This window comes from Vombatus ursinus, unplaced genomic scaffold, assembly GCF_900497805.2.
Source record: "Vombatus ursinus unplaced genomic scaffold, bare-nosed wombat genome assembly UNPS02014778.1, whole genome shotgun sequence".
NCBI lineage: Eukaryota > Metazoa > Chordata > Mammalia > Diprotodontia > Vombatidae > Vombatus > Vombatus ursinus.
The window spans coordinates 39,601,296-39,617,267 of NW_020954556.1; the positions used below are offsets into that span (position 1 = coordinate 39,601,296).

General features: G+C 34.6%; 1 pseudogene; it reads left to right on the forward strand.

Annotated features, from left to right (window-relative positions):
• Positions 1 to 15,022: 15,022 nt before the first annotated feature.
• On the forward strand, positions 15,023 to 15,505 carry LOC114045223 (annotated as a pseudogene).
• Positions 15,506 to 15,972: the final 467 nt, after the last annotated feature.

Sequence of the window (15,972 nt, forward strand, 5' to 3'; positions counted from 1 at the left end):
AGAAAGCAGAAAAGTTTTGAATTAGGTGTTAAAATGGGGCAGAGAATACATGAACAATGGACATAAGGCACGTGTATTGCAATCAGTGCTTACTAGAAGTAGCTCATAGACGTTTTTAGTTTTAATATTTTCAATTTCAATTATATTTGCATATTTAGTTCCACAATCTTTCCATCCCACCACCCACCTACCCACTGAGAAAGGAAAAAAATATGACACCTATTGTATAATTATGCAAAATATATTTCTGCATTAACCATTTTCCAAATAAAAGAGCAAACAAAAATAATTCTCTATAGGAAGGTGGGTAGCATTTTATATCATGAGAACTTTGGCACTGTGTTGAATCAATACAAATCCTCTGATCATTGATCAGAGTTGCTAGGTCTTTCACAGTTGATTTTTATACAATTTGCCTGTTACTGCACAGATTCCTCTCTCCCCGTCCCTCACCACAGTTTCTGCTCACTTCACTTTGCATCAATTCATTTAAGTCTACCCTGGATTTTCTGAAATCATATTTTTTTTTTTGGTGAGGCAATCGGGGTTAAGTGACTTGTCCAGGATCACACAGCTAGTGAGTGTTATGTGTCTGAGACTGGATCTGAACTCAGGTTCTCCTGACTCCAGGGCCGGTGCTTTATCCACTGTGCCATATAGCTGCCCCTATGAAATCATATTCTTCATCATATCTTACAGAACAACAATTTTCCATCACATTCATGTACCGTAACCTGTTCAGCATTTTCTAATTAAAGAAAGTTCCCTCAGTTTCCAAATTCTTTATAATTATAAAAGGAGATTCTATAAATATTTTTGTACCTATGCATATCCTATTTCTTTTTCTTTGATAACCTTGTGGGTATAGACCTAGTATTGATATTGCTGGATCAAAGAATATGTACATCCTTTGGCTATAGCTCCAAAGTGATCTCCAGGATATTTGGACTATTTCATAGCTCTACCAACAGTGCATTAGTGTACCTAGTTTTGTTTTATGTTTTATATTCCCTCATTTTTCATTTTCTATCATCTTAGTCAATTTGATAAGTTTGAGGTGGTACTTCAGAGTTTTTCTCTAATTATTAGTGTATTTCTCTAAATATTAGTGATTCTAGGCATTTTTATAGTACTTTGATTTCTTCTCCTGAAAACTGCCTGTTTATATCCTTTGACGATTTATCAATTGAAGAGTGATTTCTAATTTTATATAATATTTTATGACAGTTCTATACATATGTAAGAAATGAGACCTTTATCAGAAAAACTTGCAGCAAAACTTATTTTTTCCAATTTCCTAGTTTTCTTCTAATTTTGACACCATTAAATTTGTTTTAATATTGTGCAATCAAAATTATTCATTTTTGCCTCCTGTGAATCTCTTTATCTCAACTTTGATTCCCCCCTGATATTATTAGAAAGCCTTCCAGTATATCCTCATTACATGAGGATAATTACATTACATTACAATGAAGTCAGGCAAAATAGCTCCTAATAATTCTTTTAATTTTATTTTATTTGTGCATTCATCCTTTTAAATTTTGATAGTAGTAATTTGATTTTCTTCCTTCTTTGATCTACTAATTTTTTAGGTTTAGATTATTATTTTCAAATTAATTTTTAATCTATACAAAAGGCCCTCTATTTCATATATTTTTTATTTCATTATAGTCAGAAAAGGATACATTTTAAATTTTTGTGTTTTTGCTTTATTTTTGAGGTTTTCTGCCCTAATATATGTCAATTTTTTGAAGGCAAAATTTTTTCACTTGAGGAAAAAATATATACTTTCTAATTCCATTCAGTATTCTTCAAAAACCTATCATATATAGCTATTCTGAAATCCTATTAATCTCTTTATTTTCTATATTTTATGGTTAGATTTATCTAGACCTGAGAGGAGCAAATTGATGTCCCCCCCCCCCAGTATAGTTTTATTGTCTATTTCCTTCTATAACTCAATTAGCTTTTCCTTCAGGAATTTGTATGCTATACCATTTGGTGCCTATATATGCAGTGTTGATATTAATTGTCTATGACAACTTTTAGCAAAATATAATTTCCTCTATCATCTCTTCTAATTAGGTCTATTTTTGCTTTTGCTTTGTCTGAGATCATGATTCTACCACACTTATTTTTTGTCAGCTGAAGCATAATATATTTTATGCCAGCCTCACATTTTAACTGTTTCTTTCTCTTTCAAAGTGTATGTTTTGTAAACAATATATTGTAGAATTCTGATTTTGAATCCATTCTGTTATCTTCTTTCATTTTTTAGTGACTTCATTCCATTCATATTTCACTGTTATAACTGCTATGTGTTTCTTTCCATCTTATTCTTTTCCATTTCTTCTTCTTTTTTTTAACCCTGTCTCCTCCTCAAAAATCTGTTTTGCTTATGATCATTGCCTCATTTAATCTGCTTTCCCTTTTATCACTGTCCCCATTCTCTTAGCCTAGGAGTGGGGAACCTTTGGCCTCAAGGCCACAAGTGGGCCTCTAGGTCCTCAAGTGCAGCCCTTTGACTGAATCCAAACTTCACAAGGGCTGCACTTGAGGACCTAGAGGGCCACAGGTTCCCCACCCCTGTCTTAACCCCTTCATTTCCTACTTCCATGTAGGGAAAGGTGAATTCCTATACATAAATATGTGTCTCTCTGTGTGTACGTATATAAACAACTCAGTTTTTGGTTTACATAAATTTGTATTATGTATATTCAAATTTCTATAAATAATTCTGAAAGAAATCTGCATTCTAAAAAAATAACACCTATGTTAACTTTATTGTACAGTACTGTCCTCTCCATTTCTGTCTCTCTGCTTGGTTTTCATTGGCTTTATACTCCCTCACCAAAAACAAAACAAAACAAAACAAAACAAAAATTCTTCCAAGTAAGCATAGGAATGGACACACAAAGGCTATTGCTGGACCACGGTCTTGAGTTGAGACCCAGGGTGCTAAGAGAGGTGAACTTTACGTTGCTCTGCCCACTGCCCCGCTCCTTAGCCCCCACATATCTGTCTTCCATATGTCTATACTCAGGTACCACATGTCTATCTCTGACCCCTGTATCTCCTGTCTTTGTCTGTGTCTGGCTTCCACATGTCTAATTCCCATATATTCTTCCTCATCTTGCAGTCAGGCCCTCAAGTGGCTGGAGCTGGCTCCCCATGTATTCCTCTTGCTCTTACCTCTCTGTTTCCTGCCCTAATGTCCTTCAACCACGTGTTGGCCCCCTCTCTCCATGGGTGTGCTCCACTTCCTGCCTCCCTCCCTCCTCCCTTTTCCAGATTCATGGACAAAGTTACATTACATAAAAATTGCTTTACATAGACGTGTGTGGAACTGTCCACTTACTTAAAGTGAGAACTAACTCTCTCTTTCTCTCTCTCCCTTCATGTGCATGTGCATGTGCATGTGCATATGCATGTACATGTGTGTGTTATTGTTGCCCTGGGATGGAAAAATTGACATTTTATGACTTTCTGTTGGGTATCCCACTCAGAATTTGGTTTGATTCACTTTTTAAAGATTTTTAGAGAAATAGATTGAGACAGATTTACTCTGCTATCTTGACTGCCCCTCTAGTTTAACTTTTTAATGGATACACTCAATTGGGATCCATAACTTCCTCCAGCAGATAGTATTAGGCATCTTATGAATAAGAATGGATGGGTCAGGTAGTAATGCATACTCAGAGCTGAGAATAAGTTGAACAGCAAGGGAAAATGTGGCAAAAAAAAAAGGTGCCTCATTGAAATGGCTGATTATTGAGTTAAGTAGAGTTCATGAAGAGACTAAAGCCAAAACAAAGATTATGATCCAGGATAATAAGGAAGTCTGTGGCCTTTTGAGTATAACAAAAAAGGTCAGGAGGCATAAGGGCATGGGAAAAGTGGGGTTGCCAATAGAATTTAACCAGAGTGTTTTATACTCTGGTAAAATGGCACACTAACTATTCATTTTACATGTGTCATGCTTTCCCACTTCCCTATCTTTGCAAATATCACTCCTTATATTTACAATGCCCTCATCATCCATTTTTCAGTTTATTTAAATTTCTTCCTAGTCTTTAAAGTACAATTCAAGTGCCATCCTTTTCTATGAAACTTTCCTTAGTTTCCCCACAAGTAATTACCTTTAATCTCCTGCCACATAAGTTATGAAAATTACATAGCATTTCATTGCTTCTGTCAAGTGCACATCATTTTCTCCATTTATTATAGCTATCTGATGAGTGAGAGTTGGATCAAATACTAGATTTGAAATTAGCAAGACATGGTTCCAAATCCGAATTATTATACTTACTAGCTGTGAGATGCAGGGAAAGTCACATAATCTCTCTGTGGTTCAGACCACTCCCTAGAATTTATTATAATGATTTATTACCTCTCTCACTGAACCAGTCATAGTATACTCAGTAGAAACTTAGCTTATATTTTGAATAATGACTATTTAGGCATATACTAATAGTTCCATGGATATGTCATTAAATTATGGGGTTTTTTCTGATATTATTTTATTTGAGTCTAAAAATATGAAATGTAGAATGTTATTCTTAAACAACTATGTCTTTATGTCATATTATATAGTTAGTTTGGGGAAATTATATAATTGAAAAGAAAGTATCTTTTCTAATCATTAAGTTTCTCAGTGTCAGTTGCTTTTGCCTTATTTACTATATTATGCAGCTTTAAAATTTTATTAATTTTTCCCTACTTGATGTCAGATTGCCAATGCAATGTTAAGATTCACATTTAAAATTTTAATATGTGTATATGTACACACATATTCATATATTGTGTTTTTTCTATGTATCTGCCTATTTTAGGTGTGTACTAAAAAAGTTTTGTTAGAATGTTACTTACAATATATACATTTGATATCACCAGTTTTTGTTCTATGATATATAGTTTATAATTTTGTATTGACCTTGTTTATCTCTCTTAATGTTTGTGTTATAAAATCTTTTTTACCAGATAGCAAGATAGTAACTCCTATTTTTCAAGCATCCACATATTCTTTATAAGTATTACTACTATAATTTTAGGCTTTTTTATGTCTTTTGGTTTTTCATGTTTACCCTAGCCCAATTTTAAATCAAACCAATGTATCTTCTCTCCTTTTTTAGAGTTCAGACTGTTTTCATTTAAAGTTTTAATATAAATAAATGTATAAACATTTTAATTGCTTACTATGTATTGAGGTATTTCAAAGATTAGGTAAATTGTCATTCCTGCTTACACTAAACTTGTGTTTAAGTAGGAACATGCAAAAATGTGTCAATTATTATGCTATTAAAATACATGGAAATTTCAAATGAGGCCTTTCTAAAAATTTGTAGTTTGGATTCAATGAGTGAAGGTCATCATTGGACAGAAAGATCAAGGAAGACCATATGGAAGAAGTTGCATTTACACTGAGCTTCAAAACTTGGGTGTCATTTCAAATAGTGGAGTAGAGGTGTGGAAGAGCATTCGGGGCAGGATCAGTGACATATTGACTTAAAATGGTGAGGCATTTTATGGAGAATGATGAATAGTTCTGGTTGACTGGATCATATAGTATATGAAGGTGAGCAGTATGAGAAAAAAAACTTAAATAGTAGGTTTACACAAATTGGGGAAGGTCTTCAATGTCAAGCTAAGATGTTTAAACTTTTGATAGGCAATGGAAAGTTATTGGAGGGTTCTGAATGATATAACCAAATATTTGAAGAAAGAAGATGACTCTATCAATAGTATGAATGCTAAATTAGAGAGAAGAGAGACAGTAAGTAGGAAGTACTTTTAGGAGGCTACTGTCAGTCCAGATGCTCTCTGACACATTTACCCCTACTAATCATCTAATTTGTAATAATACATAAAATTTGACCAACCAACTTTGCTACTCATATTCACAAACTACTCAGCACTCATTGTTAGAGGAAGTAAGAAGGTACTAGAATCAAGGGGGTTGGGAAAAGTTTCCAGTTAAAGATGGGATTTTCATTGGGAATTAAAGGAAGCTAGAGAAGTCAGTAGGTAAAGTTGAGGAGGGAGGGCATTCCAGGCATGAGGTACAGCCAGAGAAGATTCCCAGAGCTAAAAGATGGGTTGTCTTTTTGATAACATCTAGGAAGCCATTGTCTCTGAATCAAAGAGTATGTGGCAGGAAGCAAGGTGTAAGAAGACTGGAAAGGCGAGGAGGGAAGCTAGGTTATGAAGGGCTTTGAGCCATAAACAAACCATTTTGTATTTAATCCTAAAGGTGATTGGGAGCCACTGGAGTTTATTGGGGGGGTGGAATTATGATCAAACTTGAATTTCAGGAAAATCATTTTAATGGCTGAATGGAGAAAAGGTTGGAGTGAAGAGGGAATTGAAGCAGGCAGATACACCTGTAGGCTACTGCAATAGGTTGCAGATGATGAGGATCTGCAGTAGAGTGGTGGCAGTGTCAGAGGAGAGAGACAGGGGATATTCAAGAGATATTGGAAAGGTGAAATCATGGGGCCTTGGAAACAAATTGGATGGGGCAAGTAAGAGATAGTGAGGAATCAAGGATGACCACTAGGCTGGGAGCCTGGAAGACTAGGAGCATGGTCTTACCCTGCATAATAACAAGGAAGGTGGGGGTGTGTTTAGGGGGGATGATAATGAATTCAGTTTTGGACATGTTTGAGTTTAAGATGTCTACTGGACATCCAGCTTGAAATGTCAGAAACAGTGCTGAGGATTTGAGGCTGGAGGTCATCAGGAAGATTGGGACAGGAGCAATTGCTTTCTTTCAGCACTTGGATTAGGAATCTGGTCTTTTAACTTTTGATATTTAGAGTGCCTAGGATCATCCCGGAGAATTGAGGTGTGAAGGTGGCTCACTATTGATGAAGTCAATGGAATTGGCCATCCCTCAGATCTATCACTTTTCACCCAACTCTGCAGTCACTAACCTTGTGTGGCCTTTGTTTCCATTACACCCTCTGAACATTTTACTTTGTTGCAGTGAAATAGGAAAGATAGTTGAATTCAGAATTACAAATCCTGAGTTCCAAGTTATGCTGCTTACCATTTATTTGTGTGGGGCAAGTTATTTCATGTATTTTGCCTCAGTTTCTCCATATACAAAATGAAATGTTTGCAACAGATGACCTTGAATGTCTATTTTAGCTCTAAATATATGATCTCCTATTATATGTCATCTTAAATTGCTTTAGTCTTCGTGAAGTCACTCACACTTAGCTCTCTTGATGATTCCACGTTATTTTCACCAACTTTCCATGATTGTCAGTGCCTCCTCTCATTATCCCTCATACACAAGTTCAAGAAGAAGAGTTGGCATAATAATTATTCACTAATTCCACTTTCACACTCTCCTTTTGCTACCATTACTGAACAACCTTCTCTCCCTTAAAATCCACAGCAACTTTCCTAGATTCTTATTACTTTCATCTATGGACCACCTAGTCATTCTCTTTTCCCCAGTAAGTTCAATACCTTTTTTCCCACAGATTTCTTTTGTACTTTGAAATCTAATCACTTTGAATACTCTAACTTCAACCTCCCATGACTTTTGTCTGAAATCTCTATCAACCATGGGCAGAAGTGGCAGCGGTGTACTGGGATCAGCTCAAACTGAGAGTTGATTGTTGTATTCTTGGTGTGAGCATTCATACTGCAGAAATCAGAAGATGCTTCAAATTAGGACTTGATCTATTGTTTTTTGATTGTCTAGAATCATGGAAATAATAGAGATAGTATTAGTAATTCAGATTAAACTTAAAAGTATGTCCTTAGTTTTTGGACAGACAGTTGCTGAAGATTTACTAGCATGTTGCTGAGAAATGGTTATTCCATTAGAATGTAGATTCATTAAGGATAGGTACAGTCTATCTCTTTTGTTTTTGTATTCTGAATGCCTCACATGGTTTCTGATGCATAGTTAAGTTTTATAAATGCTTGCTAAAGAAGAACAAAAAACAAATCCTCCACTAATACTCCCTCCCAAATCAACTGGATTTGTTCTAGATACCACAAATCTTAGTTTGGGTTCTGAATAGGAGAATTGACTAATGGAATTGGAATTTACTCATGTTTCTACCCATAGGAGACATAATAAATATTGAATTCAATTGAATTGAATTCCAAAAAGAAAACTTAGGGGTACATCATAAAATCTTTAAGTATTAAACTTGGTGCAATGGAAAGAATTCTGAATCTGGAATCAAAGAACCTAGAATAAATCCTATCTCATCTACTTACTACAGTTCTATCATGGGAAAAATTGCTGAGTATCAATCATCTCATCCATAAAGTGAAGGAGGTGGATTAGATAGCATTTAAAATGGTTCACTTCCAGTTCTAAACCAATGATCCAATGAAAGGTTTTCATAAAAAATAGGGATTAAACTGCTTGCCTCAGAAGAAATAAAAAGACCTTTAACTCACCAAAGGTAAATATCTGTATCTATTAGGACATTTTATACATACACTTCACTTGAGATATGTACTTTGCAAAGTTATTCTTAAATTAAAACAGCACATTAAATACTTAATGTAAATTGCCCCCTTGAAATTTTGCTTCCAATGTAAATCTTATTCCATATCTATACTATGGTTTAATAGTTAAAAATCAAAGTGAAAATTTGTGTCCAGAAGTCAAGTTATTTCACATAGCAGGTTTGGGGATAAAATATGTATTCCAGTATTTTCTGCATATAGTTTTAATTGTATATTAACAGCACCCTTCTCCTGTTCCCATTCCTCTCCATCTGAGTATTTTTCAAGATTTAATTAGTTATACACCTTTATATCTCTTTGCTTCAACCATTGTCATTTGGTCAAAATCTTGACCTCTTTACTATGGGGAAGAAAGAATGTATGTGTATGTATATGTATTTGTTTATAATTGATCCCAGTATCTACTGAGCTGTGCCATTTGTGGTACTCTGCATGTTCATCTATATTTTGGACATTTATCATCCTGTTTGTATAATTTCTGTATGGAAATAGGCTTGTGACCAGTATTGATCTTGGATATAGTTTTTCTTTTTAAACTTTTTCTACAAGTAAGTTAACATTTGTCTCTTAAATGTCATTTATCTACTTAACACTTTTTTGGTGGGAACAGAGTAGGGGAGATGGGAAGGAAATGTCAACTTTAATAGGTATTGCATGTAAATTGTTAGCAAATAATGACTACAGCCAAAATGATTAAGTTTTCTGTAAAAGGAATCTCTGCCATGTTTTCAGTTTTTGTATATTATAATTATGATGATTTGCTCGTTAGTTCTAAATTATAAATATTGGCTTTATAAAGTCTAATTATTATTATTTTCACACTACTTATCATACCACCACTGGCTTCATAATGTAAATACTAAATACTGAAAAATAAAACACCAAAAATTTTTTATAACCTTATTACATACTAATATTGGGATTTTCAGGTATTTAAAATTACTTTAACATTGAGGGCAAAAATACTAGATGGTATATAATTTTAGAGTTGAAATTTGAAGGATCCCTAATCTGTATACTAGATTTTTACCTGAAGTAATAAATAAACTATGATCTTGAAAGTGCCTGAACCAGAGCAAGCATGCCATTTGTAAATTTGTTATCCAGTTAAGTTTCATTAATAGGAAATTTGTAGACTTTATTGTTACATTGTATATCTGCAATTACTTTCATTCACAACTTATTACATACCTGCTTTTCCTCAAAAATCACATTACTTAGAGTGATAAAAAATATGAGATACTAATTTGATGTATTTTCCCCCTCATAAAATAAGTATTTAAAAACAAACAAATAAAGAAAAACTTTGAGTAGTATAATGAAGTTTTAAAAGTCTGTTTTAGGCTATGTAAGGAAAAACAAACAAGCACAATGCAAGTATTATCCAACAGAGAATTGGATCCTTTGGAGGTATAATAGTATAATGCTCATCTGAGGTCTATGGGAAAAAGGTGGATGTCAACTTACTTTTAAGGGAATAGAATCAACATAAGCAAAGGCAAGAATGTTGACAGATAAAAGTTTTTTGAAAAATTAATGGTGTGGTTTGGTGAGAATATAAGAAAAATATAGTTAGAATATAAATTTGTCAAGTACATTATAGTGAAGATTTATTTTATACATGGGTTGGATTAGATGGTCATTTAGGTTTCTTCAGGTCTCAAATTCTGTGATTCTACGGGTAAGAGTGGCAGTGGGATTGTAGGAGAATTAATTTCCATGTTAAGTCTCACCCTCTCTTCTCTCCCTTCTCTCTTTCTTTCTACATATATATGTATATTATACATGTATATACATACATTCATATATGTATATATATGTACTTATATGCATCTATATACATATGTGTATGTAAATTTGTAGATATCTAATATGTATTTATTAAGCATTTACTGTATACAAGTTACTGTACTTGAAACTATGAGAAGTACAAAGAGGTCAAAAGAATGATTCTTGTCTTATTGGAATGAAATTTCACACACTGACATTAATTAAAAAAACACACTTGGATAGCACTTCAAAAATACTTTCTTCATAAGAACTTCATAACAACATAAGGAGTATAAATATTATGTCCACTTAATAGATTAGGAAATAGAAACTCTGAAATTTTAAGTGATGTGCCCATATACACATTGCTAATAAATGTTTGAAGGGAAATTTAAACCCATATAAATCATATAGAGTTTGAGACAATATTTGGACTAAGGTACTATGATGAAGTGTGTTTGGGAGTGGATCTGGGATATATTGAGAAATTCTTCTACATTTTCTAGGTGCTGAAATATTTTTTAGCAACCGTCCAACACTATATCACTGTACAGGTTACTTAGTTTCCATACTCTCATCTAAGGCTGCTTAGGTATCCTGAGATGCCTTAGCTGGGTTGAATATGTGGATTAGTTGGTGATCTTAATATGTTACATATTTCCCTTAAGAGGTCCCACTAGCAAAGTCACCTGTCCTTTTTACTTACTGGCTTTCTCTTTTGCTTGTTTTATTTTGCAGGACAAGCTGTTAAGATTCTTAATTTATATCATGCTTCTTCAAAAAAAAGTTAATTAGCAGTGAAATGCATCAAATATCTCAGAGGCTTAGAGAATGACAGTAAGAATTACTCTGTTTGGGTTCAATTTTCATAGATTCATTATGTCATGGAACATGATTTTTTCTGATACAACACTTAGACATTTTTCCCTCTTACTCTTTATTACTTTAATTTCTTGAATCTAATAGGCCCTCTTATCATCTCAGTTGAGAATTTTGCTAATGGCCTACCATTCCTGAAGCTCATATGGTCTAATAAACCCCAATTTCTTGCAATAGCTCCATGCCATTATGCACTATATTCATTGCCTCTTAGGATCTTTTGCTAGCTCTCCCCTTTCCAAGTGTAATGATGTATGAGAATTCAACTTTACATATCCCTACTCAGGGCCCCTGCCTCTCTGAATTTCTTTATTATCCAAATAAATTAAAGAAATAAATAAATGGCAATGTGTTTCTTTTTTAGGTGCTCATATTTGCTGGGGATAAAGAGATAAAAATCAAGCAGTACCTGACTTCAAGAAACTTATATTCTACCTGGAAAAAATAATGTATTATGTATAGTAAGCTGATAACACTTCCACAAATCTTTGCTGTTTTTTTTAAATGTATAGAGGAAAATGCTCAGTGGGCTAGATTATTCTCTTTCCCTTTCCAACACCATTCAACTCTTGAAATAAGGCTTGGAATACTTATAGTCCACCTAAATAGCAATTGATTTTATTGTACTATTCTGTTTCCTGCTTAGGTGCTCTCTGAATCCACTGGAACTCTTGTTTCAGCAATGATGTTTTCAGACTTTTCAGATGAAGTTGCTTATCTCTTCCAACTGTTATTTCCATTGTTTGGTGCTCCTTGGACACTACAATTACAGAACTTCAGAGCTGGAAAGACTGCTGAAGTCATCTGGTCCAAATTATTCCTGAGCAGGAATTTCCTCTCCCACAATATCCCCAACAAGTGGCTATCCAGCATACTTGTGAAGACTTCTGGAAATGCAAGGCCCATTACCTTCTGAGCTAGCCCATTCTACTTTTGAATAGCTTTCATTATTAGGAAGTTTGTCAACCTGAAATCTATTGCTCTACATCATCCACCCACTGCTTCTGGTTTTGTCCTTTGGAACCAATTAAAATGAGTTGAATCCATATTCCACATATCAGCCCTTCAAATAATTAAAAACACTTATCATGTCTCGCCTTGTCTCTTCTAAGTTAAAATTTGGAAAACACACAACAGCATCAGTCCTATCCAGTGAAAAAGACATTCAGGATTTTATATCCTGTGAACCTACCTTACATCATCAAGGTAGGTGTGCACAGCAATGCAGGAAGTATAACCATTTGTGAGGTACATTTTTTTTCCTACAAGCATCAAGATTTATGGTTTAAATTTGTATGCTCACATTTTTTAGTGACTTTTGTTAAAAATAATTTCTCTTGGTAATCTGTGTCTTGAAGACTCAGAGTTCCACCCTGCCAGCCTTCTGTCCAAAGTTGTTCATGACATTTCTGATAATGAGATTACACTGAATCTTCTTATCTTGGTCAAACTCCAACCCAGGCCCGAATTGATTTTATCCTACTCAGGTTTGGGTGAAGATAGACTACTCTCAAGACTGGGGGTGATATTTCCTTTGGTGACAGGCTATATTGTCCCCTGTGGACTAAGTGATCTAAAGTACATACTCAAGACCTCATTTTAATATGGCCCACTTCCTATTGTGTCAACCAATGATGGTTAATTGGCACCCCTTGGGAAACCTACTCTTTGAAGACATATAAGGCTATACCCCAAAACCCCAAACCCAGCCAGTTCTAAACTGGTCCTCTTGGGGGGGGGTTTCCAGTTTTGGACTGAACGCCCATGAAATGCATGTCAAGCCAGCTTGAGAGAAATTAAACCGTGGACACATGCATCTCAATTTCATTTGTCTCTTTCTTATATAATTGGGGTTCATGAGGCTCATGTGGTTTGGGGTTCAAACTTTGAAGAAATGATTTTCCCTACCATTCCTGTGTAATGGTGAATTTTGGGGGCATCTCCTTTGCCTCCATTCTTTACCTAGCCTTTTGCACTCAAATGGGAATTGACTCAGGCTAGCAATCTGAGTGGCAGGAAACTTTTTTGATTTTGGAAAGAAAGTTCTGAACTTTTTTTTTTTTGTTCAACTTTGTCTCAGAATGACAATGTTCTTCCTGCTCTGGAAAAAAAAAAGTTGGCATTTTTTTCTTCCTTTTCTCTTTATAGGAAGCAAATTTTCTTTTGAGGTATAGATAATTTTGCTCTTTCTGGTTAAATCTTGTAATTTCAATTGCAATTTTTTTTTGTTTATTTGGTTTTTGGAGGTGCAACAAGTTTATCCAAGCTGACTTGACTTTACCCTATACCTGATGTTAACATGTACATATGGTTATGCAATTTTAAAATTTATTTATGTGGCCTATCTTTTAAAAGTTTGAATGCTATTATACATAAAATTGACAGGTATATATTGATATATGAAAGAGTTATTGCTACTTCTCAGGTTTTGAATCTGTGGTTTTTGGTGGTGCTATGTTATTGATAAGCATAGTTTATTAATCCAAAAGACTTTTGTTCCTGTAACACTGCACATTTATTAATTGTGTTAATATTCATATACTAATGTGAGCATATATGGGGTTTATTAATGTAGATGCACACAGAGCAATTTCTAGAAATGTGGGGACGAAGTCAGTTGAGTTATACTATTGTCTTCTAATATTAGTAGACCAAGACTTTAAGAATAAGTGAATAAATAATGACATTTTAAGAATATTGGGCAGAAAAGTGAAAGTCTTGGAAAGTTAAAAGCACTGTCAAGGCAGATGAGACAACTCAGGAAGGTTTTTCTGGCCCTTCCTGAGAATTTTGACAATGTAGAGATACCTGAGGATTTGATAGGAGGGAGTTATTCCTGGCAATTTCATATTAGTCTACACTCTGATGACAAAAACATTTTCTGAAAGAGTTCTAAGAAACTTTCTAATCAAAGGAGATATCCATATAGAATTATTATGTGTCACAATTAATCCCGGGAATTCTACTTTATCTATGAAAAAGACAAAGGTCGTATCTCCTATGGTAGACAGAATGATACCATAGGCGTCAAATTGGTATTTTCTCTGTACATGAACCATATATACTAAGAGAACTATATCCAGAAACTTGGATTGAATAGACAAGAGTAGGCCTGAGACACTGGAAGAACCCAGAACCAGGCATAATGAGGACATTGTTCAAGAGCGTAACAGAGACAGATAAAATGGAGACATTTGGCCATACTTCAGTGAATGGTTCCTCACTGGGGTATGGCCAGATGTCACCTGGCAAAAATATACAAACTTCAGGTGAGATAGGGCCAGTTGGAGCAGAGTGAGTCAAAAGATGCCTATGCTAATTTTGTCTCATACTGAAAAGGCCTGGATGACTTCCTCCTTAGGGTGAAGCAATATGTGTAGAGACTGATACAGATAGATGCTCTAGGTAAAAATGTATTGCAGAAATTAGGCCTGGGCTTGGTAGTACGTGACCTTCATGCATCTGGTGGTATTAAAACTAAGTAGTCACAGAAATCTTTGCCAAAAATATCTGAAGTGATATAAATGCTTATGAACTTAAAGGGCCTTTCAATTGTGGACCACAGAAACAAATCAAGGCAACAGAAAGGATGGAAGAAAGGAAAAAAAGAGAGAAAGGGAGGAAGGAAGGAAAGAAAGAAGGAAGAAAAGAAGGAAATAAGCATTTATTAAGAAATCAATATGTGTCAGGTACTGTGCTAAGCACTTTAAATTCCTCACTTGATTTTTACAACCCAACAAGGTAAGTGCTATTATTAATGGTATAAGAGAAAAATTCTTAGAGGTTAAGAAAGTTGCTTCTCTAATTATTCTTAACTTAGAACATAGCCCTATTCCTTTCCATCAGCTCTGCCATATTCCAGTGCCTTTCCAAAATGATGAACACAAAAGGAAAAAGGAGAGAGACATGATACATGTTTTCTAGACCCTTTTGAAAACATGGTGTTGTCTCTCTGGCTATGTATATGCAATTATACAAGAAAGGTGATATTGTAGATATCAAGGGTATGGGCACAATTCAGCAAGGAATCCCCCACAAATGTTACCATGGCAAGACTGGATGGGTCTATAATGTTACTCAACATGCTATAGGCATTGTTGTAAACAAACAGGTTAAGGCCAAGATTCTAGCCAAGAGAATTAATGTGCACATTGAGCATATTAAGGATTCTAAGAGCAGAGATAGCTTCCTGAAGTAGGCAAAGGAAAATGATCAGAAGAAGAAGGAAGCCAAAGAAAAAGGCACCTGGGTTCAACTGAAGCACCAGCCTGCTCCACCCAGAGAAGCACACTTTGTGAGAACCAATGGCAAGGAACCTGAGCTGTTGTAACCTATCCTCTATGAATTCATGGCATAAATGGCTGTAAAATAAAAACAATAAAAAATTAAAAAGAACATATCCCTTAGCTTGTATTTGCCAGCCATCCTGTTAAACACCTATTATATAAGTCAGATACTGTAGGTATTTCACATATTAGAATATACTATAAAATAAACAAGTATGTTGTTTTGAAACTCAATGTAAAAACAAAAGTTAAGATCTTGTCAACTGGCCCCATCATTTTCTGGCAAATAGGGGGAGAAGAAATGAAAGCAATGTCAGATTTTATATTCTTGGGTTCAAAGATCACTGCAGATAGCAAGGAACGACAAGGAAATTAAGAAACATTTGTTCCTTGGAAGAAAAGCTATGGCAAATTTGGACAATGTACTTAAAAGCAGAGATTTCACCTTGCCAACAAAGGTCAATATAGTCAAAACTATGGTTTTTCTAGCGGCAAGGTATGTCTGTGAGATTTGGACCATGAAGAAAGTTTAGTACCT